This window comes from Salminus brasiliensis, chromosome 12, assembly GCF_030463535.1.
Source record: "Salminus brasiliensis chromosome 12, fSalBra1.hap2, whole genome shotgun sequence".
Taxonomy (NCBI): domain Eukaryota; kingdom Metazoa; phylum Chordata; class Actinopteri; order Characiformes; family Bryconidae; genus Salminus; species Salminus brasiliensis.
The window spans coordinates 19787832-19814096 of NC_132889.1; the positions used below are offsets into that span (position 1 = coordinate 19787832).

General features: G+C 38.3%; 1 pseudogene; it reads right to left on the reverse strand.

Annotated features, from left to right (window-relative positions):
• Positions 1 to 9255: 9255 nt before the first annotated feature.
• LOC140573563 (uncharacterized) lies at positions 9256 to 10937 on the reverse strand (annotated as a pseudogene).
• Between the last annotated feature and the right edge of the window lie 15328 nt (positions 10938 to 26265).

A 26265-nucleotide genomic window follows, 5' to 3' on the forward strand; every position in this document is an offset into this window, starting at 1 on the left:
TGATTCAGACTGTTGTCAGTCCACCCACTGCTCCTGACTCAGTCCCAGAGACCAGCTCCACTGGTAGAGAGAGCTCCCTGCTGGTCCTGTGGTGGACCCTCTGCTCAGAACTCCTTCAGGACATCTCCATCCTTACAGCCTGCAGCTAGGCTGAGAAGTAAAGCAGCGTCTGTGGGAGGAGTGCCGCTGAGTATGAAGGTCCAGCCTGATGGACAGGTCCATATCGCAGAGGTCTTCAGCTCACCCACTGGGACAAGCTTCGCCCCTCACTTTGAACTGGATACAAGCAGAGAGCCAATGCCTAAGCAGCGGAAAAGGAAGAGGAGGAGGCAAAGACACTGAGATCAGGAAAAGCAGCAAACATGACTTTTAACCCCTTTTTTACTATTTTAACTACTTTTATTCTTATTATTGTTATTAAAATGTACTTTTTTTTCTCTCATAACTGATGTACTGTCATGAAGTTTGGCACAGAAATGTGCAATTGTGAAATATAAGCTTAATAATAGAACTGTAAATGTTACGTTAGGGTTCACACCCAAATCTATAAACCTATTCTAAAACTGAACTGAACTTCTAAATTTCACTGAACCAAACTGGATTTAACTTCAACAAAGTACTGATACATAACATGCTTACCATTTACACTATGATTATTTGCACAGCTGTACAGATGTTAAGTTTCTATAAATGTTTATATCATATCTGTACATAATAGTTTGTATATAGATGTCTACTCAGGCTACATATTGATTTACAGTATTCAAACCTGTACAAGTACAGATTTCTGATTACAGCTCTTTATTACTTTTTAAACTTATTATTTATTCTATTTATTGTTTAGTATATTTTTCTCTCTTAGTGTAATACTTGTTAACGGTCTGTTTTTTGTTACATAAATATATAATACATAAATGGATTATTCTAATATATATATTCATTATGTAATATAACATAATTATAATATTATTCTTATAAGCACAGTTTATACTTACCTGACATATCGAGAGTCTCTACACCCAACTGAACGACGCGTGAAAGAAGGGCCATCTAGAGATCACAATATGTCAGTAACAGCTTCCTTGTATAAAGACTCTTCTAGGTGTAAGTAGGTCAGACCGGCCGGTGCAGTGACACATCCTATCCCCCCAACTGTCCCATTGGTTAAAATATTGCACGTGATTAATTGCCCATCTTCACACAGCTGTCATACTTATATGCCAGATTAAAATGTATGAAAAGATATTTATTGATTATTACTGAGATGTTTTTATCTGAATAAAGTATTGCTATTTATTTGTATTAATCAAATGTTAAACATTAGCAAGTTAAACTGATGTAATATTGTTGCTACTCTGGCATTTAAAATTGATACCAACAGCACTTGCTATCCGCTATCGAGCTAACCTTGTGCAAGATCAGCAGATAATTGGCCCATTGATCCAAAAAAAAATAATAAAGCAATAAACAACAACTACCACTAGATAAAACACACTATGAAAGGGGGGGGGGGGGGGGGGGGGGGCAACTCGGCTGGCTAAGCAGTAGCATGCTAGCTAATACAATCCAAGAGAACTTGTAGTGACAAGAAATATCAGACCCGACCCCCCACCCCCACCCCCCGACCCCCCTATACTGAGGACTTTATATGACCAACACTATTAGACATTATTCTAAATGGATAAAGCAATTGATTATGCCCTCCGTTTTGTTCGGACCCTATAGGGCGCTCAACCGCAAGTCTAAAATGAAGGGGTCCGTACGGAGCTTTTGTGCAAAAGTAATAATGATCCTACATTTTGATATAGATAACTGCTCACGTTCTCGACACAGTACATCATAAAACAACTCAACACACATTTTAATCAATTATGAGACTTAATTCAAGACGTCAGTGAGTCTGACCAGCCGATAAGCAGATCAGTTCACCAGTCAATCAGCACTCAGTAGCCAGAATGGTAGCGGTTTCTGCTCTACATCTGTTTCCTGTAGGGCAGGATGTGTACGCTGTTACATTTTCTTCTTATTCATTTATGTAAGGATTTCTTCTGCTTTAGTAATTAAAGATAATTCCTGCCTGAAAGACCAGAAAAAACATTCAAACATTTTTAACCATTGAAACAACTGAAGTCCTATAATTGTTGATTAAAAGTGTGTTGAGTTGTTTTCCTCTGTTCTGTGTTACAGTGAGAGCTGTTATCTGTATAAAAATGATGAATCATTTATAAATGACTATTTTGAACAGCTTCATATAGACCTATTGTTTTGGACTCACTCTGGGGTCCCTCTAGCGTCTGAACAAAAGACATCGAGTTGTAGGTTACAATATTCTCTACTATGGATTTTATCCCACTATTATAATATCAAATAATAGATCTAATATCTGCAATACGAGAGGGTTATTCTTGTTCCTCCAGCAGCAGCAGAGTCGCTGGGTCAAAGGAAACGAGCCTCGTCATTTCTTTAATGAGAGTTACAGTCAGTTACAGATTCTGGCCGCTAGACGGCGACAAAGCGCCAATTACACCAGTGTTACTCCAGTAAGGGCAGACATATGTTTGTCGTAGCGTCTCTGTTTCTGGTAAACGTGTTATTTATCACTGTATATTCAGTGCCAGCATTTAATCATTTATCTAGTGCCCTGGTGGTGTCCAGCACTTTTCTGATTATAACAATTATACAACTATCAACAAAAAATCACCAGTTTAATTTCATTTAATGTAGTTTAATTCAATTTAAAACATCTGTTAAAAAGTCACCACTATTAATACATTTAAAAGCATTTAAAATGATTGGTTGAATAATACAATATCAGTATCATTTAAAATGTTAAAAATGATAAACGCTGTAAGAGGAAAATACCGCGCTGATGTAATGTGGTGGACTGAACAGCAGATGGCGCAAATATACCGTTTAATATCAGACTGAGTTAAACCTGTGTTAAAAGACCAGTAGCTGGAAAGCGCCAGTAGAAATCCTGATTAGAGTTGATGGGTTTATTTGGTCAGTGGACACTGACCAAACTGACTGTTTAATTTGCCCTTCATATCAAAATTATACACCAGGAATGACTAAGTGCAGGTTCGTTAAGCAGGGTGACCAGACGTCCTCTTTTTACCGGACATGTTCTCTTTTTGGGATGTGAAAAATGTGTGTGCATTTATTTCACGTCTGCGTCTCTTTCTACAGTCGCTACTCAGTCTGTGCGGATTTCTACAGCTTTAAACACACTGTTGAAGTCCCGCCTTCTCACTGCCGCGATTGGTCTACATGTACTGCGGTCTACAGCAACCATTGGTCAAACTGCTTCTCCCCACAGTCGATTGGCCACAGCCTAAAACACAAATGTAAATAAACACAAATATGCTTGTCTGTATCTGACTTTTTATTTTATTTAGGAATTCGTTTATATATTTTACATTGACATGAAACTGAAAAACATCAAATAAACGCTGGTAAAAGTAAAACTTTTTTTTTATTATTATTTTACTTGACACTCAAGTTGGACTGAAAGGAGATTTGGCCCTGTAAGCAGAGTGAGGCTATTTATTAGTTTTGTTAAATTAGTAAGTGTATGTGCTTTAATGTTCATTAACTAACTTAGAGATATTAAACATTACATATTAATGTCCTTCTCTTACTAATGACACTCAATGGAGTAATAAAATAAAACACTTCAATTGAAATAAAATCTTTATTCATTTTAAAGCTTCTCAGGCTGCAACAAACAACTATTTTTACAATCGAATAATCTGACGATTATTGAAATAAATAATTGATTTAGCTTAAGGTAGTTTAAATTAAACTTTAAATTCAGAAATTCACTGTGTTAATGAATTACCCCGCTAATATTAAAGTTACATAATATAAAAGATTAATAAAACTCCAATATCTTTTTTTTCCAAATTTTAAACCCAAGGATATGTAATGTAGCAGCAATAAAATATAACAAAAGTACATCAGAAGGGCGGAACTTCATCAGTAACCTGTAACCTGATTGGTTGTTTGTGTTGAAGGGCGGGGCTTTGTAAGTAAACAGGCACCATTTTGAGCATTACGAGAACTCCCATTCATATTTCAACCATTAATAACATCTCTGGGTTGAGTTACTCAAAGATTTCTCTAGTTTACACTTTTTTCAGCATCGCTGTGAGGATTTGATTGCATTCAACGACAAGAGCTTTAGTGAGGTCAGTATATTGGTTGATCACTCCACCTAATCATCCCCAACTCTCCAACCCATCTCTAAAGTTTTGGATGGAGCACCATCCATCATTTCAGAAAACACAGTTCCACTGATCCACAGCTCAGTCTAACCTACAGGGGCTAGACAAGCTGTGTGTGTGCATTTGCACATCTGTGTCAGCAATGAGTGCAACATAAAGTAGCTGAAAGCATTGTTTAGCAGGGGTGTCCACAAATAATTGGACTATAGTGTAAGTTAAGTGAAACACTTGGAAGCTTTGAAAGTAGGTTAGTTTTAGACAACTCTGAAAATCTGAAATTTGAAAAAGAACTTTTTACAGTAAAATTGAACAATATCTGCATTTCATCGTACAATTCTTCATGCAGCTCATGATTAAACAGTCTGACAGTCTGTTCACCAAATGTCCTCATTTGCTTTGGCAGATAAGTAGAGCTGGGTGTCAGCATAGCAATGAAAGTCAATACCATGTTTACGGATTATTTTGCCCAGCGGCAGCATATAAAGAGTAAACAGTAGCGGACCCAGGATTGATCCCTGAGAAACACCATATCTTACTTTTGAGTAGTAAGAATATTCATTATTTAAGTAAACGCATTGGTGGCGATCTGTTAGATAAGCGAGGGCAGATCCTTCAATTCCTAGAGTATTTTCAAGCCTGTCAAGCAGAATTGCATGACCTTCTGTGTCAAAGGCAGCACTAAGGTCAAGCAGCACAATAGTAGTGCAGCCCCTATCAAATGAAATGAGGTCATTTGTGGCTCTTAGTAACACTGTTTCAATGCTGTGGTCGGGTCTAAATCAGACTGAAAGGCCTTGTAAATGCTACTGTTGTGGCGGTAGGTGCACAGCAGCTGAAACACTGCTTTTTCTAGGACCCTGGCTATAAAGGGGAGATTTGAGACTGGTCTATAAATACCAAGCTCATTGGGGTCAAGGTTAGTTTTTTTAAGAAAAGGCTTGATAATTGCTGAATTAAGGGATTTAGGAATGTAGCCAATGTTGAGGGAAGAGTTAACTATGGCCAGTACTGGTTGTATAACCCTAGGTAGAACCTGTCTACAACTGTGTGTACTGTGTTGTAGTAACCGGATGGAAATATTCAGAGTGTGCATTACAGCTGGTGCACCATTCATCAACATTCACTGCAGTGGTTTTTAGTCCAATGTTTTCAATTTTATCCTGCTAATGTCAGCAGGAATGGCTGAGTTAGTTTGTCTGTGACTGCTGGTGAGTTTATTCACAGTATTAAAAAGGAATCTGGGCTTGTGTTTGTTATTGTCTATTAGTGATGCAATTTATGATGATTTGGCTTTAATTAAAGCTTTTTTGTATTCCGCATGACTATGATGCCAGACATAGCTGTAGACATTGTTACGGTACGTTTGCTCATAAAGCGAGGCGGCAGGAGGATATCCTGGTTTAAGACTACAAACATGTCTGGTCAAGTCAGATTTATTTGTATAGCACTTTTTACAACTGTTGTCGTCACAAAGCAGCTTTACATAAATAGTGATTAATAAAAGACAGAGACAAAGAAGAAAGAAGAAAATAACGTAAGACATGATGGTCAAAGACCCCCAGTGAGCAAGCCAACCAATATAATAATGGTGGTATTAATAATGGCAGATAGTTACGAGTTGGTTACGCAGCTGGTTTGACGCAGGTAGAGGGGACCTCAGCGGGCAATCTTCCAGCAGGTCAGGCTGGGTGGCCATTTACTCGGAGAAGGTAAAAAGAGAGTTCGTTCTGAGAGGAATTTTATGGAGAGCAGAGAATGTTGAGCAGTATCAGAATGTGTCTGATGACTCCGGCAGGTCTGACTATAACAGCCTAATTAAAAGGAGAGAGCCAGAAGGTAACACAGACACGGGAGCACCCTGAAAAAGCCAGCATCTATCTGCTCAACCGTCCACAAACCTGAGTGATTGCGTGTAAGCAGTGAGACGACAGCTCCAGCATCTCAGTGTACTACAATTCTCTGGGTCCGCGAACCCCTGGATCTACACCCTTTATCTAAGGGGAAACATTAATTACCAAAAGCTAAACTAAACAGATGAGTTTTCATCTTTGATTTAAAGATTGAGACTGTGTTTGAGTCCCAAACATTATCTGGAAGGTTATTCCAGAGTTGTGGAGCTTTATAAGAAAAGGCTCTTTCCCCTGCTGAGGTTTACTGAATTTTGGGAACGAGTAAGAGTCCAGCACCCTGAGATCTAAGTAGTCTTAAAGGTTTGTAATATGTAATAAGATCCTGCAGGTACTCAGGAGCGAGGCCATGTAGGGCTTTATATGTTAATAGAAAAAAATTGTATTCAATACGGAATTTAACTGGGAGCCAATGAAGTGCTGATAGAACTGGACTGATATGGTCAGATTTTCTAGTTTTAGTAAGGACCCTGGCTGCAGCATTTTGAACCAGCAGAAGTTTATTGAGGTTCTTGCTGGAACAACCTGACAAAAGTGCATTACAGTAATCTAGCCTTGAAGTAATAAAAGTGTGTACTAGCTTTTCTGCGTCCTGTAGAGATAAGGAGTTTCTGCATAAAGGCTGTCCTACTAATATTGGCTAGTTTAGTTGCTCAATTGCTAAAAAAAAAAAGATTTTAGCCACTAAACCAGGAATAATGGAAGTATCAGCCAAGTCTAACATTAAGTCAGATAGTTTATTTCTAGTGTCTTTTGGACCTAAAAGGAGAACCTTGGTTTTGTCACTGTTGAGGAGAAGGAAGTTATGTGACATCCAGAGTTTTATATCCTTTACACAGTCCTCCATTTTGTGTAATCTAAATTTATCTTCAGGTTTGGCTGATATATAGAGCTGTGTGTCATCTGCATAGAAATGGATATTAACGCCATGTCTGCTTATAACTGAGCCCAGTGGTAACATGTATAATGTAAATAGTAGCGGCCCTAAAATTGAGCCTTGCGGAACTCCATATCTTACTTCTGTGTAATTTGAAGATAAATATTTTATCTTTACAAACTGATAGCGTCCCGTTAGATATGATTTGAACTACGATAGGGCTGTCCCTGTGATTCCAACCATTTTCTCTAATCTTTCTAGTAATATAGTATGATCTATTGTATCAAAGGCTGCACTGAGGTCTAGTAGGGCTAATAAAGATACGTAGCCTTGATCAGAGGCAAGAAGGAGATCATCAACACTAGGGCTGTCTCTGTGCTGTGATTGGGTCTAAATCCAGATTGGAATTTCTCATACGAGTCATTCTTACTCAGGTATAAGCAGAGTTGTTGGGCCACAGCTTTTTCTAATATTGTAGATACGAATGTTAAGTTGGAGATGGGTCTGTAATTAGACAATACACTGGGGTCAAGATTTGGTTTCTTGATTAAAGGTTTTATGACTGCTAATTTTGGGGTTTGGGGTACATGCCCAAGGCTAAGGGATGAATTTACAATTGTTAAAAGAGGTCTGATTATGATTGGGAGTATTACTTTTAGCAATTTAGAGGGAATTGGGTTGAGTGGACAGGTTGTACAATTTGATGAGTAAATAATTTTTTCTAGTTCTGGCTGTGGAAGTGGGTTGAAGGCTTCCAGTCTTTGTTCTACAACTAAGTTATCTTCTAAAACAGCTCCACCAGGTGACGGCCATGTTTGATTTAATAAGCAGGGTTGGATTGGTTGTCTAATATTTTCTATTTTATTATTATAATAGTTCATAAAAACAAGTTTTATGGTTAAAGATTGGGTTGAGTATCTGCCTGGCTTTTAGTAAGTTTAGAGATCTCACTAAAAAGTATTCTGGGATTGTTTTTATTTTTCTCAATTAGCGAGGCCAGATACACTGAGCGAGCTTTAATGAGTGACTTTCTGTATTGACTAAGGCTGTCCTTCCACGCAGAGTGGAACACCTTTAGTTTGGTCGTCCGACATTTACGCTCTAGTTTCCGCACTGTTTGTTTTAAGGTACAAGTTTGATCACTGTACCACGGTGCGAGCCTTTTTTGCCTTGTCATTTTACTTTTAAACGGTGCTACTTTGTCTAAGGTTGATCAAAGGTTATTCTCTAGATCGTTTGTTAATTTAACGAGCTCCGCTTGGTCTGGCGGAGTGTAAGCTAAGGTTGATAGGGGTGGGATGTTTTTAGTAAACTGTACAGCTGTCACTGCGGTTATTGTGCACTTTAGACAGTGTTGGGGAGACAAATTAACATTTTGCCTAAGATGTAGCTCAGGAGATTAGATAATGGTCTGATATTACTGAGCTTTGAGGTACAATATTTAGATGATCAATGCTAACACCCAGGGTCAGGACTAAATCTAGGGTATGGTTACAGTAATGTGTGGGTCCAGTTATGTTTTGTGTGATGTAGACAGAATCTAAGATTGATACAAACGCCTTTGTTAATGGATTGTCTGTTTTTTTTAAATGAATATTAAAGTCTCCTACTATTATAACTTTGTCGCTGCACACTGCCAAGTCTGCAGCAAAGTCACTAAGTTCTTTTAAAAATTCAGAATAGGGCCCTGGAGGCCTATAGATATTAACTAGTGTGAATGCATTTTTATTTGTGGTTGGATTTGATATATTAATGTAGAGAATCTCAAAAGAAGTAAAGGTGATAGTGTTTTTGAGTAATATCTAGTGTATTCTGGTAGATTATGCATACTCCACCTCCTCTGCCTGATAATCTAGGGCTATGTACATATTTATAACCTGCGGGAGAGGCTTCATTTAGTGCTATATATTGATCAGGTCTAATCCAGGTTTCAGTTAGGCAGAAAAGGTCCAGTTTCTGATCACATATGATTTCATTTACGATCACTGCTTTCGAGGTTAGTGATCTAATATTAAGTAGACCGAGCTCTAGACCGAGGTCTGAGGTGCTGCTGTTATCATTTGATTGCGAGATCGTTTGATTTAACACTGATTAAATGATTAAAACGAGCTTATCTAGATGTTCTATGTTTGGGTTTAATTCGGGGCACAGTCTCAATACGGTAAAACTCAGGTGACGCCTCAAAGCAGCGCGCAGACGGTCGGTTTAGCCGTTCTGTATGCGGCCTGGTCTCGACTCTGGATTGTCAGCAGCCTTTTACACTCCTCTGCCGTCTAACTAGCAGACTATGGGCTATGCTGCACGAAAGTAGGGCAGCACCCTCCCGCGTGGGGTGGACACCATCCCTACCTAAAAAACCAGGCTTGCCCTCAAACTGTAACCAATTATCTATGAAGCCCACATGATTGTCTGAACACCACTTGGACATCCAGCGGTTCAGCGCTGTGAGTCGGCTGTAAGACTCAGCTCAGTCGGCTGTAAGACTCATTGGGATGGGGCCAGAGCAAATTACGGCATCGGACATCATCTGGTCCAGTTTAACCACCTCTTTAATATTATCCTTCATAACTTCAGACTGCCGCAGACAAATATCATTGGCCCCTACATGAATAACTATCCTTAAATATCTCCTGTTTGCTAACCACTTAAGGTTGCCGCTAATGTCCGGTGCTCTGGCTCCCGGTAAACAGCTAATGGTTACAGCTGGAGCCTCTAAAGGACGAGCTATTTTCACGTGTCGAACAATAGAGTCTCTTATTACCAGAGTTCTTTGAACTGGCTTCTCAGCGGGTGTTTCACTGAGCGGGGCAAACTTGTTTGACATTCGAATCGGGGGGAGGGAGTGGTGTTCCGGTGGGCTAGCTTCGGCCTTAGCGCTAGCAATTGCCTTAGCTTTCCAGCTATGCCGCTAAATAAGTGCTAGAAAGTGGTAGAAAGCAGAAAAAACAAGCTAAACACGGAGACAGTGATTCCTCCAAGGTCCGGATCAGGAGTCAGGATTTCCCACAAGGGTTAGCGGCAAGCATTAGGGTCAGGGGATTAGGTAAAGGTCAGAAATGGAGTCAGGCTGAGAAATGCTTACTAAATGTTCTGTTTCAATACGCAGGGTCAGAACTAGGTCTAGTGTATGGTTGGACGTATATCTATGAGTTGGACCTATAACATTTTAAATAAATCCCAAAGCATCTAAGATTGATTTAAACCCAGTTCTAAGGGGGTCCTGAGTCTTTTCAAAGTGAATATTGAAATCTCCAACAATCAAAGCCTTATCAGTAGAGACAGCTACTTCTGAAAAGTCAGCAATTTCACAAAAATTGCATTTCAAGAAAATCTGTATAAGGTCCAGGAGGATGATGGACTGTAATAAGCAGAAAAGAGTGCTGCTTTCTAGAAGCCGGAAAAAAGCCTGCCACTTTAAGGCTAAGCACTTGAATGATTTAGCTTCATAACCTGAGTTTAGGATTATACCTAGAACTGAATCATAGATTGAGGCTACGCCGCCGCCACGACCAGACCTTAGTGGAAAACTGCAGTAGTTAAAGCCTGGGGGAGTCGATTCATTCACAGCAATAATTTATTAGGTTTAACCCACGTTTCACAAAGACAGTGAACTGAGGGGGTTTACAGTAATCATTTCATTGACAATGACAGCTTTACGTGCTAGAGACTGTACATTTAACAGCCCAAACTTAACGCGGGAGTTGCTAGTACTCGAACATCACGAAACGCTAATGTTGAGTCTAATCAGGTTGTAAAAGACCCCAGGCGGCTCAGACGAAGCCCATCTCTACGGTAGAGGGCTGGATGCTCCCGAAACCTCTCCCAGATGTCTAAGAAGTCTGCTCCAACGCTGACGCACCAATCCCGAAGCCAGCAGTGGAGAGACGGCTGAACGGCTCGCTCCTTCAACCGTACGCGGGCGTCCATCTTCTTCCGGACGGTGTGATACCAGAAGCTTGCGGAAGTGCTACTTCAGAACCTCGCTGCCGAGACGACATTTGTTCCAACGTGGAGAACCACGGTGCCAACGGCCCCCAGCCTCGTCTTCTGTTGGTAGAGCCCGCTACTCCAACAGCCACTGGATCTGCCGGTCCAGCAGGGCAAGCTCCTAGCTGAGCGTTCGAAGAGCACGTTCCTCCACGGTCACCATGTTCCTCGAGGTAAACAAACACACAGAAACACAATCGACGGATGGTGAGACGAAGGAACGTGAAGCAAGAGGTCGCAGTTGGCACAAAGATTACAAAATCAACTAGCTAAGAGAAATAAGCAAAAGCGAAGATGAAGGAATATCAACTGAGGCTGAGGAGTAACAAGTAATTTTTTCAAGTAATAAGAGAGCAAACAATCAAACAGCAGGTGAGCGAGCGTACGACCTGTCCACCAGAACCGGAAACACTTGCAGAGTTCATAGCTTTATGATGGGAGTCATATGTCTGCTGTAACTGGTGGGGCTCTGGTAGGAATCTGCACCCAACATGTTGCACAGATGGACTGTAATACCTTTATGTGTGTATTGGGGAATGTGGGGATGGGTCATTTATGCTTGATTTAAATATTAGAAATGTAAGAAGAAATTACATTACATAATTTACATTACAAAAGAAATTACATATTTTCTAGCAGTTCTTAATTTTTAAATGCATTATTGACAGTATTTGATGTATTTGGCAGAGATATATCAGCATAACTAAAGTCTTTTTGTTAAATTGCAGAAGATTCTGCTATTTTTGTTAGTAAAGTTTAATGTTTTCCATTTATTCAGATTTTGTCAATATGTGCATCTATTTATAACTCTTGCAGTTTATCAGTTTGACCACATGGTGACATCCAAGCTCCATCCATGAGGTCAATTCCAAAGGGATTCCTTCTCACTATATAGAAGTGCACTCTTCTATTTGAGTGAACGGCTTCTGTGCCCTTAATAGTGAGTGATTGGAGGCTGAATATTAAAGACATTGTATTAGATTGTCGAGTACAGAAGCTGTTGTTGTGTGTTTTTGCTTTATAAGAGTGAACTCCATAGAGAGGGAGAGTGTCCTTTCCTTCACATTGAACTGAACTAAAATCCATCAGAACACTAAACTACTGACAACTTTTTCAAGAAATGAGAGAATGTCGTTCCTGTCATATTGTCTAGTGATGGCTTTACAAGTGCCGAGGCAGATTAAGTAGGCGGTCCTAGATTTGAATATTTTAATGTGAAATATTACAACACAAACACTGACAGTCTCATCTCACTGGTTTCTTCATCTCCTCCTGGATGGTAGGTGGTTATACAGTGTGTGGCTGGAGTGAAAGGTGTCCCTGCAATCTCCTTCCACACACAGTGCTGGTGAGGAACATCTCTCATGGAAGGGGAACTTATATGCAGATATGATGTCCTGAGCATTTCTCACCACCTATTGCAGAGCCTCAGTCTGCCACAGTGGAGCTGCCATATTCCACTGTCACACAGAGAGTCTGCAGGACACAGAACTACACAACCGCGCATAATGGGGTCTTTTTATTAGGATGTCCCAAAACCGAATTACAAATGCAGGTGTTGATTTCCAGGTCTGGTGGGGATGACTGTTTTGAAGGCGGAGGAAAAGTCGATGAACAGCATACAGATATAGGTGTTTCTATTGTGCAGTCAGTTGAGGGCTTCTCCCTTATATAGTGCACATTATTGTACCCTATTGAGATACCACAGAGAACCTTTCAGCACAAGTACTTTTTGTACAAGTTAAGGTTCTATTAAGTTCCCCAAGAGGCTAAAATGCACCTTTAAACTATGGTACAACGGTGTCTCCTCTGCAAAAGGCACGAGCATGTGCTTTTAGATGTACCACCTCAGTGATGAGCCATTTTGGACCCTATAGTGACTAAAGAGTACCAGAAATATCCACTCATGATCAAAATGTCTTTCTATACTGTTTATTTATAGAAAGTAAATAGTAAACATATTGAACTTTAGCATTAATTGAAAGAGCAACAGAAACAGAAAGACATTAACAATGTTTATGAAGATTAAATTAAAAGAAACTGCACCCCATACCATTACAATATGACATTAACAGCAAATAAAACAATGAAATTAAGTAAAAAGGTTTTATTATACCAGCTAAAAAAAATCATATTTCATCCTGACACGGCAAAATGTACATATAGTTCCACTTATATAAAAGAATATCAGCCTTATTAAAAAGAAAAACACCCACCAGAAACCAGAAGCTACATTTTACCACACAGAACCCACACAGCGTCTATGTTTAGTAAGTACGTGACCAAAACAATGGAATCACTTCAGGATGCAGACGGCCCGTTACACCAACATCATCAAGGGAGTGCTTACATAATTTAGTGTAATATTAGACACACACTGAAGCACCTCCCCTTGAACCTGTACACCTCTGAGAGCATCACTGAATTTAAGAGTCTTCTGTAGGTCTGCTGGTGGAAATGGAAGTGGGGTGCTTACACTTTTGCTGAGCATCTCTTGAAGATCACATAGGAGTCCTTTAGAGGAAAACTCCCAGCACTGTTTCAGCTGAAGCGGTGACAAATGTTCACCATCACAGGATGGATGTCATCAACCTCATCATACACTGTAAGACAAAAGCAGAAAACACACAAAAGCTTCATTATGATGTTGCAATAAAGTGTAGAGATGAAGGCAGATCTCAGATCTCTTTCAGACAGAAAGACAGTAAAATGGATAGGCAGACAAAATAACAAATGGAAACACATGCAGTTGGAAAGGCAGGCAGAAAGACAGATAGACAGACAGGCAAGCAAAAAGACAGAGAGATGGGAAGACAGACCACCAGGCAGAGAGACAGGTGGAAAGACAGACAGCTGGAAAGAGAGACATAAAGAACAATGGACAGATGGAAAAACATGTAGTTGGAAAGACAGACAGACAGACACAAAGAAAGAGAAGTGGAATGACAGTTGATTTGACAGGCAGGCAGGCAGAAAGACAGATGTAAAGACAGGCAGGCAGAAAGACAGATGTAAAGACAGGCAGAAAGAAAGACCGATGTAAAGACAGGCAGAAAGAAAGACAGGCAGATGTAAAGAGAGGGAGAAAAAAAGAAAGACAGGTAGAAAATGAATGACAGGCAGTTTGAACAAATGATGGAAAGACATGGAAAGTCAGGCCAAAAGACTGACAGATAGACAGACAGGTAGTTGGAATGACAGGCTGGCAGACAGTTGAAAAAACAAATGGAAAGACATGCAGTTGGAATGAGAGCTATGAAAAGTCAGGCAGAAAGACAGACAGGCTGGCAGACTGGTTTAACTACAGATATTTAGATGGAAACACAATACAGGCAGACAGAGAGAAAGAAGACAAAAGTGGAAAAGACAAGGACAGCTGGAAGGAGAGAGTTTAAAAGACAGACAGATGCATAGACAGGCAGGCAGAAACACGGACAGACAGGCAGAAAGAAAGAGAGATGGCACAACAGATGACAAGAGACAGTTGGAAAGAGAGTTTAAAGGACAGGCAGGCAGAAAGACACACAGTTGGAAAGAAAGACAGGCAGAGGGAAAGAGACAGGCAGACAGGAAAGAAAGACAGGTAGAAAGACATTTAGTCAGATAGATAATACAAGCAGCCAGAAAGACAGACAGTTAAAATGACAGGTATGCGGAATAGGCAGGCAGTTGAACAAAATGATGGAAAGACATGGAAAGGCAGGCAAAAAGAGTGATAGAGGTGGAACGGAATGGAATGACAGCAAGGAAAAATATAGATGGGATAGATAAATACATAGATACAGAAATAATAAATACAGATAGATAAATACATAGATATTTAAAACACTATCCATTGATTAATCTTATGATCGGTTTGTTTGTCTTTCTATCTATCTATCTATCTATCTATCTATCTATCTATCTATCTATTAATATATCTCTATTAATGTATCTTGTTAAATTCAATGATACTACCTATATAATCATCCATCCTCCTTCCTTCCATCCACCGTAGACTAATAGACAGACATATAGACACATAGATAGACAGATACTTCCATTCACTATAGTTTGATAGATAGATATCTAATCTTCCATCCATCTAAACCTCATTCCTCTTATCTATATATCCTGCTTTATATCTATCTATCTATCTATCTATCTATCTGTCTGTCTCTTTATGTATCCTTTTAAATTTAATGTTACTACCTATATAATCCTCCATCCCCCTTCTTTCCATCCACCGTAGACTAATAGATTCACCATAGATTAACAGATAGATACCTAAACTTCAATCCATCCAAACCTCCTTCCTTTCCGTCTATCTATTTTAACCGTTGTGTGACATGTCAGGTGATGTAGTATAAGCTGTACACAGCATATTCAGTATGCATATTCAATATAATAACATTTCCATATTGTAAATGATCCAGTTGTTAACTGTAGCTGAATGAATAAGATGTCATTGTTTATTAATATTGCAATGAAGCTTCAACATTAACAGGTGAATATAATTATTTTATAGTAAATGTATTATTTATGTAGCTACTCATTGTTTGTATTGAATTTATTATTAATTTGTGTGTTTGGACAATTGTTACGTTTCTTACATTTACTTCATCTCAATAATGTATTCATATTGCATTTCCATTATTTGATCAAATCAGATAACATGCTGTGTGTTATGAGTTGCCCAGAATGTCCACTAAAAGTTCAATATTTTGGTAAAATCTGCATTTTGGGATGATATGGTCATCCATTCAAAAGCTATTAAAATGATTTCACACTTTAGCTAGAGCTGTTAAGGCTAGCTATATAAGAGGGGTAGTATGTTGTGTAGAATGCACTTGATTAAATATAACTTATTTTGGAGCATTCTGATTAATGATTTAAAAGCTATTGAAAATATTTCATAAAGACGTATTACAGCAGTTTAGCAGAGTATGCCTATTTAAGAGTAGCATGTCATGTGGATTGCAAACCAGCCCCAAAATAATACAAAGTTATGGTAGAATATTTCTCTCTACAATGGTTTGAAGGTATTAACCTTTTTGCTTGCACAGTTATTAAAGACCAAGCTGAAGACAGACAGAAATACATGCTATGTAATAAATGCTATTATAGACGACTTTTAAGACTTCTGATGTATCAAAGCTGGTTTTTTTTATTCACAACAAATACCTGAACAGCACCAAGATTGTAATTAAAATAACAGACTGTGTCAGTCACAACAACCAGAGATTTTGTAATATAAAGAAGATTAGAATAAAAAAGAAGATAAATGGAAATGGAAATTTGTCTTTGGCTTCACCAGGTTGCACAAAATAAATAAATAGAAAAAGTGTACCTACAAAAACAACACACAAACACACCTAAGAGCACAAACCAGCTTCAAACCCTCCAGGTATCAGAATAATTACAGTACAACTAAAATTAGCTACATTTTCATCAAATCAATAAGGGACTTCAGGATTTCACTGAAGGAATTCCATAAGAAATACATTTAGTATTCCTCTCCTGTTCAACATTGTAGAAAAGCAACACGCCTGGCTCATCCAATCAGATATAATACATTCATAATATTTAGGCCAATCATATCAGAACCTGATGTCAGTGAGTCTGTATTTCTGAGGTTGTATGTATTTGAGTGTTTTAGCACTGAGGTCATGCATGTGAAAAGATTAGTCAAAATTAAGTCACCTGCTTAGTTTTCATTTTGTGCAGCACATTCAATTAAGCTTTACTCAAATAGACACATAGACAAACTCATTGAGCACTTTATTAGGTACTTATTATTATTATTATTATTATTATTGTACTAATACTGAGTAAGAGGTCCCTTTACACTCGAATCACAAATTCCACAAGATGATGGAAACATTTCTTTGAGATTCTGGTCAATGTTAGAAAAGAGTAAGTAGAAAATGGGTAAACCTTAGCTATGAAGGAAAGCACACGGTCAGCAACAATGCTCAGATTCGTTTATGCTAACTGTTGACTAAAGGCAGATTAGGTGCATGAATTCATGCTGCTTGTGCCAAATTCTGGCCTCCACATCTGTTCAGCTCAGCAGAACTCCTGGTGAATTAAACCAAGCTGAATTTTTCAGGCTTTAATTGTCCAGTTTTGGTGAGCCTGTGCCCACAGCCTCAGCTTTCTTTTCTTGGCTGACAGAAATGGAAGCTTACTTGGTCTTAGGCTGTTTCTGTTTCAGGGTTCAATCTTTTCTGAGCTCTCTTTGCAACAAGCCAATTTCATGTGCAGGAACTGCTGCTCACTGGATGTTTTCTTATTTCATTTTCCTTATTGCTTTATTCTGAGGAAACTCTAGAGAGTAACTCTAGAGTGCCCAAAGATCAGCAGTCATATAAATACTTAAACAAGCCCATCTGGCACCAACAATCATTCCATACCTGAAGCTGCTGAGCCATATCTGCATAATCTAAAGCATTGCACTGCTGTCCCATAATTGAATAAGTTGAGGATAGCATGCATATAAATATATATATATATATATATATATATATATATATATATGCTTGCTATCCTCAACTTATTCAATTACGGGACAGCAGTGCAATGTAAGAAATGTCAGTCAACATAAAGTCAAGCTGAGAAAAAGAACTTTCTGAGAGAACTGCTTATACAAAAGATTTGAAAGGAACAGTTTGTGCAAGACTAAATTGACTCAGGATCTGGTTGAACACATCAGACTGCATGAACCTGATTCAGCCTTCTTTAACCAACTTTAATAAGGTAATAAGGATTGAGGAAGATGGAGGGAGCTTTTCTGCTATTGGTCCATTCACCATGAACTTCTACCACAATATAAAGAACAACTTTAGGATTCAAATGATATCAAAAAGTTAAAAAAAATAAAAAATAAAAGTATTTTATTTATTGTAAAAATACAAAAAAAATAATTGTTAAAATATAAGGTTTTTGCAAGGCAGTGACAAAATACACAAATAAGTCATTAAACCAAGCGGACCAAATATTCTGAAATGTGCAAATCAATAATCTGATTTTTGAGTTACATTGTTAGTTATAGCCTGTTGTAGCCTCTTTCAGACCAGGAACACTGAAAAGTGTCTAATAAAATAGTCTTTTTAGGTTGCTGACTTTATTCTATTTTTTTATATTGTTATAAAAAAATAAAAAATGAAAGGAGATTATTTGGCCATGTGTGCTATTGAGGATATTACAGCCTGTGTGCTCAGCATCCTCATAAAAAAACAAAACAAAATCAAACTATGGTCACCCTACTTTCAGCTGATTGCCAAACTACAACTTTCACTATGAATTTCCCCACATATGAACCTGATCCTTATCCATAAATAAAACTATAAAAAATCTAAGTGTTAGCTGGCTAGATGCTAATAGTCAATTTAGCCTGGTAATCCCACAATGGAAGGCAGGCCTTTTAGCTATTTAAGGCTGCAGACTAGGCTTGCTGGGGTGGGTACTCCAATCATATGCCAAGTTAAATCAGATTGTGGATCAGTTATGAATCTTTATTCGTTTAAATTTCCAATTATCCAATCAACCAAAATGTACTTTTATTTTTAAGTGAAATGAAGCAAAAGATACTCAGGTTCCAGTTCTGCTATTCTTTTAGGTGAGCTGAGGCAAATTATTACGTCCCACTTGAATCTGTCTGTGTTCACGGTTGTTTGAATATTTTTCACATGTCATATTGTTTTTGATGTATTTGATACTATTTGATAATTATAAAAGTCAGTAAAAGGCATTATCAATATATATGTACCAAGTACATTAATTCATAGTTTAAAAAAAATGAAAAAAATGAACACAAATGTAAGCGATCTCAAATCTCTTTCATGTATCACTTCCTACGCTCTCAGACGTGATAAAGAAGCAGCTGCAGGAATCGAGAAAAGAGTTGAGTCGGTATAAGACTGGCCCTCCGCTAGACTCCGAGAACATTAGGGCGTTCTTTATAAATGTGAGTGACCACTTTCTCAAACTCACAAAGCCAGCAACTTGAACATGGTTTAAACATCTTTCTGTCTTTCATTGTTTTCGCAGTGCTTGATACAGTTCAATGACCAGATTACCTGTGTGGCATCTGGTGAAGGCAATCAAGGCAGCTTGTTTGTTCAACTTCGCTCAGAGTTCAAAAAGTGGAAGGACCATCTTGACAGTACAAAGGATGAGTGTAAGTGAACAGTTTTTGTGGTTTTCATAGGTGAAAAGCCAGTGGTCACAACCCTGTTCCAGGACATCTACTCTGAGAAGTTTCCAAATAGGGTTGGGGATCTGATCCAGTTGAGCTTGAGCAGAATTCTGTCGGAAGGTAGATCTCCATGAGCAGGGATGGTGGCCAGTGGCCTGAAGGAACACTATTCCAGTAATTTTCAAACATATTTGTGTCCACACTTCTAATAACTGCAATTGGCAATGGATAGAACCAACTTCCATGCAACTTTCATGGACTTACAGCTAATGCGAAACAATTAGCGTAGTTTTTGCTGTCATTTTGGAATGTTACCAACTTCACAATCCACTTCCAATTCAGGTATGAATCTATATATTGTTGCTGTCCAATCAAAAATGTGTATCCCTAAAATGGTTATTTTACAGGAGATGGCAAAAATGGTCTTAGCTTTGAATGGAGCTATTCCACTCAGAATATACAGAATTATTTACACAGTGAACAGAGCAGCTACAGGGTTCAAATGATAGAGGAAACCAAAAAACGAACAGAAATGGAGATACATGTTTTTCATTGGACAGCTTGTTTATTTGTTTTTGTTCTTAAAATACTACAATTAAAAGTTTTAAATGTACCACAGTTTAAAAGACGCTCCAGACTCTGGTGAAAGAATATGACCTGAAATACAGATCAAGAGAGCTGCCTGGCTTCAGTGATTATAATGTATTTGAGGTGGTGGTGCAGAGGCTTGTGATCCAACTAAGAGCACCAGCCATTGAGAGACTCAGGGTCATAAGAGGTATGTTGACACCACATACAACCACAATCTTTACATTTATAATATAATTGTTTGATGCTTAAATAGACTGTACAGTATGTACAGAACTACTGCTGTTTCAGTAAAGAAGAAATCAGTGGTATTTTTAGGTAAAAACAAAGTGTTTGCAGTAACTGCGTCAAGCTGGTGGCCTCCCTGACCTCGCTAAACTGCATTCATCCTTTTCCAGCTTTTACTGCATTGTCTTTCACTTGCTGTTGGTTTCTGGGGGTTCTCTTTTTAGTCTCCTCTTTAGGAGGTGAAACACATGCTTCACAGGGTTTATGTGATTGACTTGGTCATTCTAAAAACTTCTACTTGTTTGCCATTGGGTCATTGTCTTGCTGCTTGATGACATTTTCCCAATTTAGATTGAAGCATTGCTCTGATGGCAGACCTTTGAATTTATTTGGCTTCATCATGAGTTTCTTTATCAATAAAGAATAGTGAGCTCATTCCAGAATCAGCCATGGAGGCCTAATTCATGACACTACATACGTTGTGCTTGAGTGATGAGCTCATGAGCTCATGATCTTTTCTTTCTCCACACTTTTGCCTTTCTGTCACTTTTTATAAAGTTGAGGTTACTCTTTGTCTCATTAGTCCATAAAACTTCCAAAGCCTTTGTTGTATATCTCTAAATGTCTTGATCAGTTCCTGGCTGATTTGCATCTTGCTGTATGGCCTCTATATTTCTGCTCTTCAAAGTCTTTTTTGAATAGTAATACCTTCTGCCCTCTGGAAGTAGTTTGAGATGTCTCTGTCTCTATTTATTTCTGTATTTCGTGCTTTTAGTGTTTTGGTTCCTTCTAAAGGTTTCTTGGTGTGCTTACTTGGGACTGGCACACGGATCTCTAAAAAAGCAGCTTTGTGACATTGGCTGTTGCTAAAAACAACAATATAAATAAATTATAATTTGAGTATATACTACTACATTCAAACTACTTCTGTATCCCATTAAACTGATAAAATAATATGAACAGCCTTCACAAAATATGTAAAAAAAAATGTTGTCAGATGTGGTAGTTATTTCCCAGTACTGTTTACAAAAAAAGAGCTCTATTTCTTAATGCTCTTATTCCACAATTCACTGTAGGATTAGTGACATGAAAGACTGTAGAAAAAGGGGAAAATAGGAACCCACGTGAGGTTCCCCAAATAGAACATGGCCATTGTCACCCATGAAGTTAACCTACACTCTACGTTTATTATAACCTACTGCTTCTGTGCTGAGCTTTATAAAATTGTTGTTTTGTGTTTAAACACTTTAATGTAACATAACTTTGATGAAAAACATAATATAATAATTAATTTATGAATTGATTTTATTATATTAATATTAATTAATTATATTAATTCATGTTTTGTGAGGGGAGGCCATCTGTGCATGGATAGCTAGAGCATGGCTGCATCTGCTTATCAAGCATCACAATGTCTAAAAAAGCAAGATCAGTCAAACTGTCATCAGTCCTGATTGTTCTTGGCCTTTCCACTATCTTCAGCACTGTCAGCCAAAAAGTGTTACTGTCCATCCTCTTGTAATCATCAGCTCTACATGGAAATTGGCCCATTTTTTCTCTTTATTCTAGTTCTGCTGGCAATGTAACGTCCACTCATTGCTTTTCCTACCACTGTTGATTATTGTAATTACACTCAACTAAACATTTCCTTCTTGCTTTTTGAGACTCAGGTTTTCAGTCCCACCCTGGCTTGTCTGGCTGATGTCTCATTATGGACCATGTGAAGCTAAATAACAGCAAGATGATGTTGGACATCCCTGATACGACAGATCCTGCCATCTTGAGCTTCAATTATGACTCAGCTTATCCTACAGCATATACATGAGACACATGTCCTGGCACCCAAGTGTTGGAACAAATGAATCCAGCTATCTGAACAACACAGTGCCTCACTTCAAATGCTGACTAAAGACCTGTTACTTTGAGAAACATTTCAAATGTCTTCTGTAGCATTTATGTGAGACGTGTTTCTGTCTAGACTATCAGCTTTAAGTCTAAATGTGTCTCTTCAGAGTCCAACAGTCTTTGTCTTTGTCTTTGCTCAAGGGTATTTCAGCTCAATGGTATTTCAGACCTGAATTTGTTTACACAAGCTATGGATAATTTTTTATATTTTCTGAGTGGACAACAAAGCTACATTTGTTAGGGCCTCTGGATATGAGCATCTTCTAAATACTGTAAGGGTATAAAAGTGCAGAGGTGGTAGAAATCCACAAGACTCATACTTCAGTAAAAGTACAAATATTCCAGTTAGAAAATACTAAAGTAAAAGTTAAAATATGATTCATATTTTATATTCAAGTAATAGTATAAAAGTCTAAAAGGACAGACTAAGAAACTGGTGGTACATTTACAGTTTATCCAGATAACTGGTGAAATGTTCAACTCTTCATGTTGTCCATTAAGGTTTGGTTGGAGAAGAATCCTTAAGTAAAGTACAGATCCTTCAAAACTCTACTTAAGCACAGTAAGAAAGTTCTGATACACTGTTAGTTGCCACCTCTGTAAAAAAGCCATGCAGTATTAGGGCTGACATGGACTACATATTAAAAAAGGACATACGAGTCCCAAGACAAAAGCTCCATAGTGGTCTTTGGTGATACTTTCATTAGTCAGTCTAAGCTTAGTAAGAGAAACTTCTGCACATTTGATGTAATTTGACAGTAATTTTATGGACCATTATCCATGTCTGAACTTGTCTACTGTATTGCAGAGACCATCCAGAAACAGTTCTCTGTTGTGTCTAAAACCTGCTTCCCCAACTATCCCCTCCTCCAGTGTTCTGCCACGGTAAATATTATCGTTAGGATGAAGAATATTTCCATAATTCTGAAATTTCACGAATAGCTTTTAATTGCTGTACTGACACTTTGTTCTCTAACTGCTTCTTTCTGCTTTTCCAGAACATGATAAACCACATTCAGTCAAAGCAAGAAGCCAAATTGGAGCAGAGAATTAGGGAGCAGTTTGAGATGGAGCAGCTGGTCCACACTCAGGACAGCACCTACTTTAAAATCTTGAACAAAATTGGTTTTGCTGGGGCAGGAGCTTCAGAAGATAAATCTGCTGAGCTTGACAGTCGGAAAAAGTACCCTGAAATGCTGTCTGCTTATTATGAGGTATGTTAAAGTGAACTCCTTGAACCCTGTACGTAGGCCTGCACTTCAGTTATTCACCCTCATAACTGCATTACTTTAAAAATTAACAGTTTCACACACACTAAAATCGGACCATGTGGGATATGCTGTTAATAAACTACCTAATGATTCATATTAATTAGGATTAATAACAAAGCAGTATATCTAGGGTTTAAAAGGGTAATGGATATTAAAGCACCTGGATAGTTAGATACATTTGCCTTACCTGTCAGGGTAAGACCTTCACCACTCTCTTGAAATCTACTTTCTGTTTGTGTCCATTCTTGCTCTTCTACCACTACATTTGTGCTCTTTGTCCAATCAGAGCACTGACATAAGCTCAAATCTATGTGCAACTGGCTCAAAAGACAAGAACACTGGGACATGTTGACTAACCAAAACCTCCAGACAGTCTCAATCTTTGAACAGCAGGTGAAAGTTCTAAGATCTATGAAATGTGCACTCAATTCAAATGACTGGTGTAATCCTTACCTAACAGGATTGCACTGGTCCAGAGGCAAGGGTACACATAACCAAGTATTTAATATAAATAATAATACTATTTTTTAAAGATTCGCTTGCTGACACCTTCAGGTCAATTGAGGTAAGTATTTTTTGTCTATAAGATGTATAAGTATAAGATGTCTGGCACTGCTCCCATTATTCACAATAAGTGTTGCTTGCTAACTGGACAAGGTTTTGAGAATGACAGGTTTAATGGGAACCAGCTATAATTCAGAATCATGTTGCATAGAAATCTAATTCAAAACAAATGTAGTAAAATGGCACATAAACAAAACCAGTCAGAAGAACAGAGAAAGTTTTATTTACAGCTTTTTGTACAGTTTCATTTATATTTCAAGAGAAATCATAGCAAACAGCTTGTGTATCCTTCGAGACATTGAATGACCTGCAATCCTGCATTTGTGACCTTAACTAATTATGGAAACAGTGGTGAATGACAGTGGGAAAGAAATGTAATGCAGTGCAACTGTTCATTTTGATTTAAGGTAGGAGAAGCCTTTGTATACCAGTGCAGGATCTGTCCTACCTTGGCTGCAGCATAAATTTGTGGATGCACCAGGATACCGGCACAACACATTTACGTTGAAGAGTCTCGAGACAACTTACAAAAACTATTGGCTTTGTGATCAAATATTTAAACAAGCCACAAAAAGCTTTGCTGAAGACCTGAATGTACATCAGTCCACGGTTAAAAAAAAGAAAAAATTAGGACTGTGTTCTCTCCCTATGAGTGCATTCTGCATCCTGTTAAGATCACTCCAAGAGTACATCAGGCAATCCTAAAAGAAGGCTCGAAAGACTTCAAGGGTAACAGCAAAATAACTACAGAAGACTCTCCAAACCCTCCAACTACTAATATAAACACTGAACACAACTGGTGCTCATAGGCCGACACCTCGAAAGAAGCCACTGACGTTCTTTGTTTGCCAAAGAACACCTAGATGTTCCCCAGTGCTTCTGGGGGGAAAATCAATGTCAGAACTGGAACAGGACAAAGAAGACTGCAAAAACCTCATCCCATTTGTGAAGCATGGTGGAGTGTGCATCATTAGGCCAGAGGACATCCTCTAATCTTTATGGCAACAATGTATTCAGTCACATGAAAACATTTTACAGGAAAATGTAAGGGCAGCAGTCCATGACTGAAGAGACGTTGAGTGAAGCAATAACAGAGTAATAACACACCCAAAACAGACAAGTTTTGGAGTCCTGACCTCAACACTACTGAGATACTGTGGCGTGACCTGAAGAGGGCTGTGCATGTAAGACATCCCAGTAATATTGATGAAATGAAAAAACTTGGAATGGTTCACAATTCCTCCTCAATGTTGTGCAAAGCTTATTTACAGCTACAGGAAACGCTTGGTAAAGGTGACTGCTGCTAAAAGGGGGATGTACAGGTTATTAAATTCAAGGGTTCACTTACTTTTTGTAGCCTGTACTGTGGACATTCACTATTAGTTATAATAGTAATAATTTATAGTGCAATACAACTCATGAACAGTACAAATGCAAATCCTAATGCACAGCAGAAATCACATTTTGCAAACTGGCTTTTTTGTCTATCCACAGATCTCTAAAGCATGTTTTAGATATTAGTTCTGTTGTAAAATTCATTCTCTTTATGGAAGAAATTTTGAATATCAGTTTTAGAGATGGCATAGTTTGTGAAATTTGTGAAATTAGGGATTAGGCTTGAATCTAGATTGGTCCAAGGCTTACATTTCACAGTTTATATTTTAGCTTTTGTTACTTTACAACAGCAAATCTCTATTTATTTTGAGTATATTTTCACCCAAGTACTCTCAGAAGAGGAGGGTTTTCAGTCTGCATTTGAAGACAGCGAGAGACTCTGCTGTTCGGACACCCAGAGGAAGTTCATTCCACCACTTTGGTGCCAGGACAGAAAAAAGCCTGGACGCTTGTGGTTCAAGCAGAGCGATACTTGAAGCTCGAATGACTCTTGGAACTGATTTGCATTTGACCATTCTTAGACATTTTAAGTAGATATTGATGCAGAATAAAAATCTCACTCCATTGACTGATTATCCAGATCACTCTAGGTTAATACATTTAACTGCAAAGGTGCCGTATCCAAAAAAAAACATGTAAAGGACTGTTCTCAAACCCCAGTTAGGTTCTTTTCTTGACCTGCACTGTCCACCTGCACAATTTTCAAATATCTTATCAAAAGATAAATCATCAAAACATCAAAATATGCCCACTGAAAGCACTGAGAAAGCAAGCTAGCAAATTCCCAGAGAAGTAAGACTCTAACTAGTAGCCATAGTATAGTTTTTTTCTGCATATCATGAGCGGAAAAAGGGCAACATTGGATAGGCAGGCCATGGCCCTTCTACATTCCTTCCATTACTGATGGCCCCAGTATGCCCAAGACCCAAGACACACAGCCAAACAGGAGTAGAGAAGGCACATCCGTAATCTGAGAAAAACCAAAGCAAGAGCACAGCAAGAGCAAAGCAGTAATGCAGGGTGGTCCTAATCCTAACTAGTCTTTGAGTATGTAGTATGTATTATAGGTAAAAGTGTCCAAGCTGAGGATACTTAAAAACCATGATGCATACTTGGAACTGGTCCATTTCTGAGTATA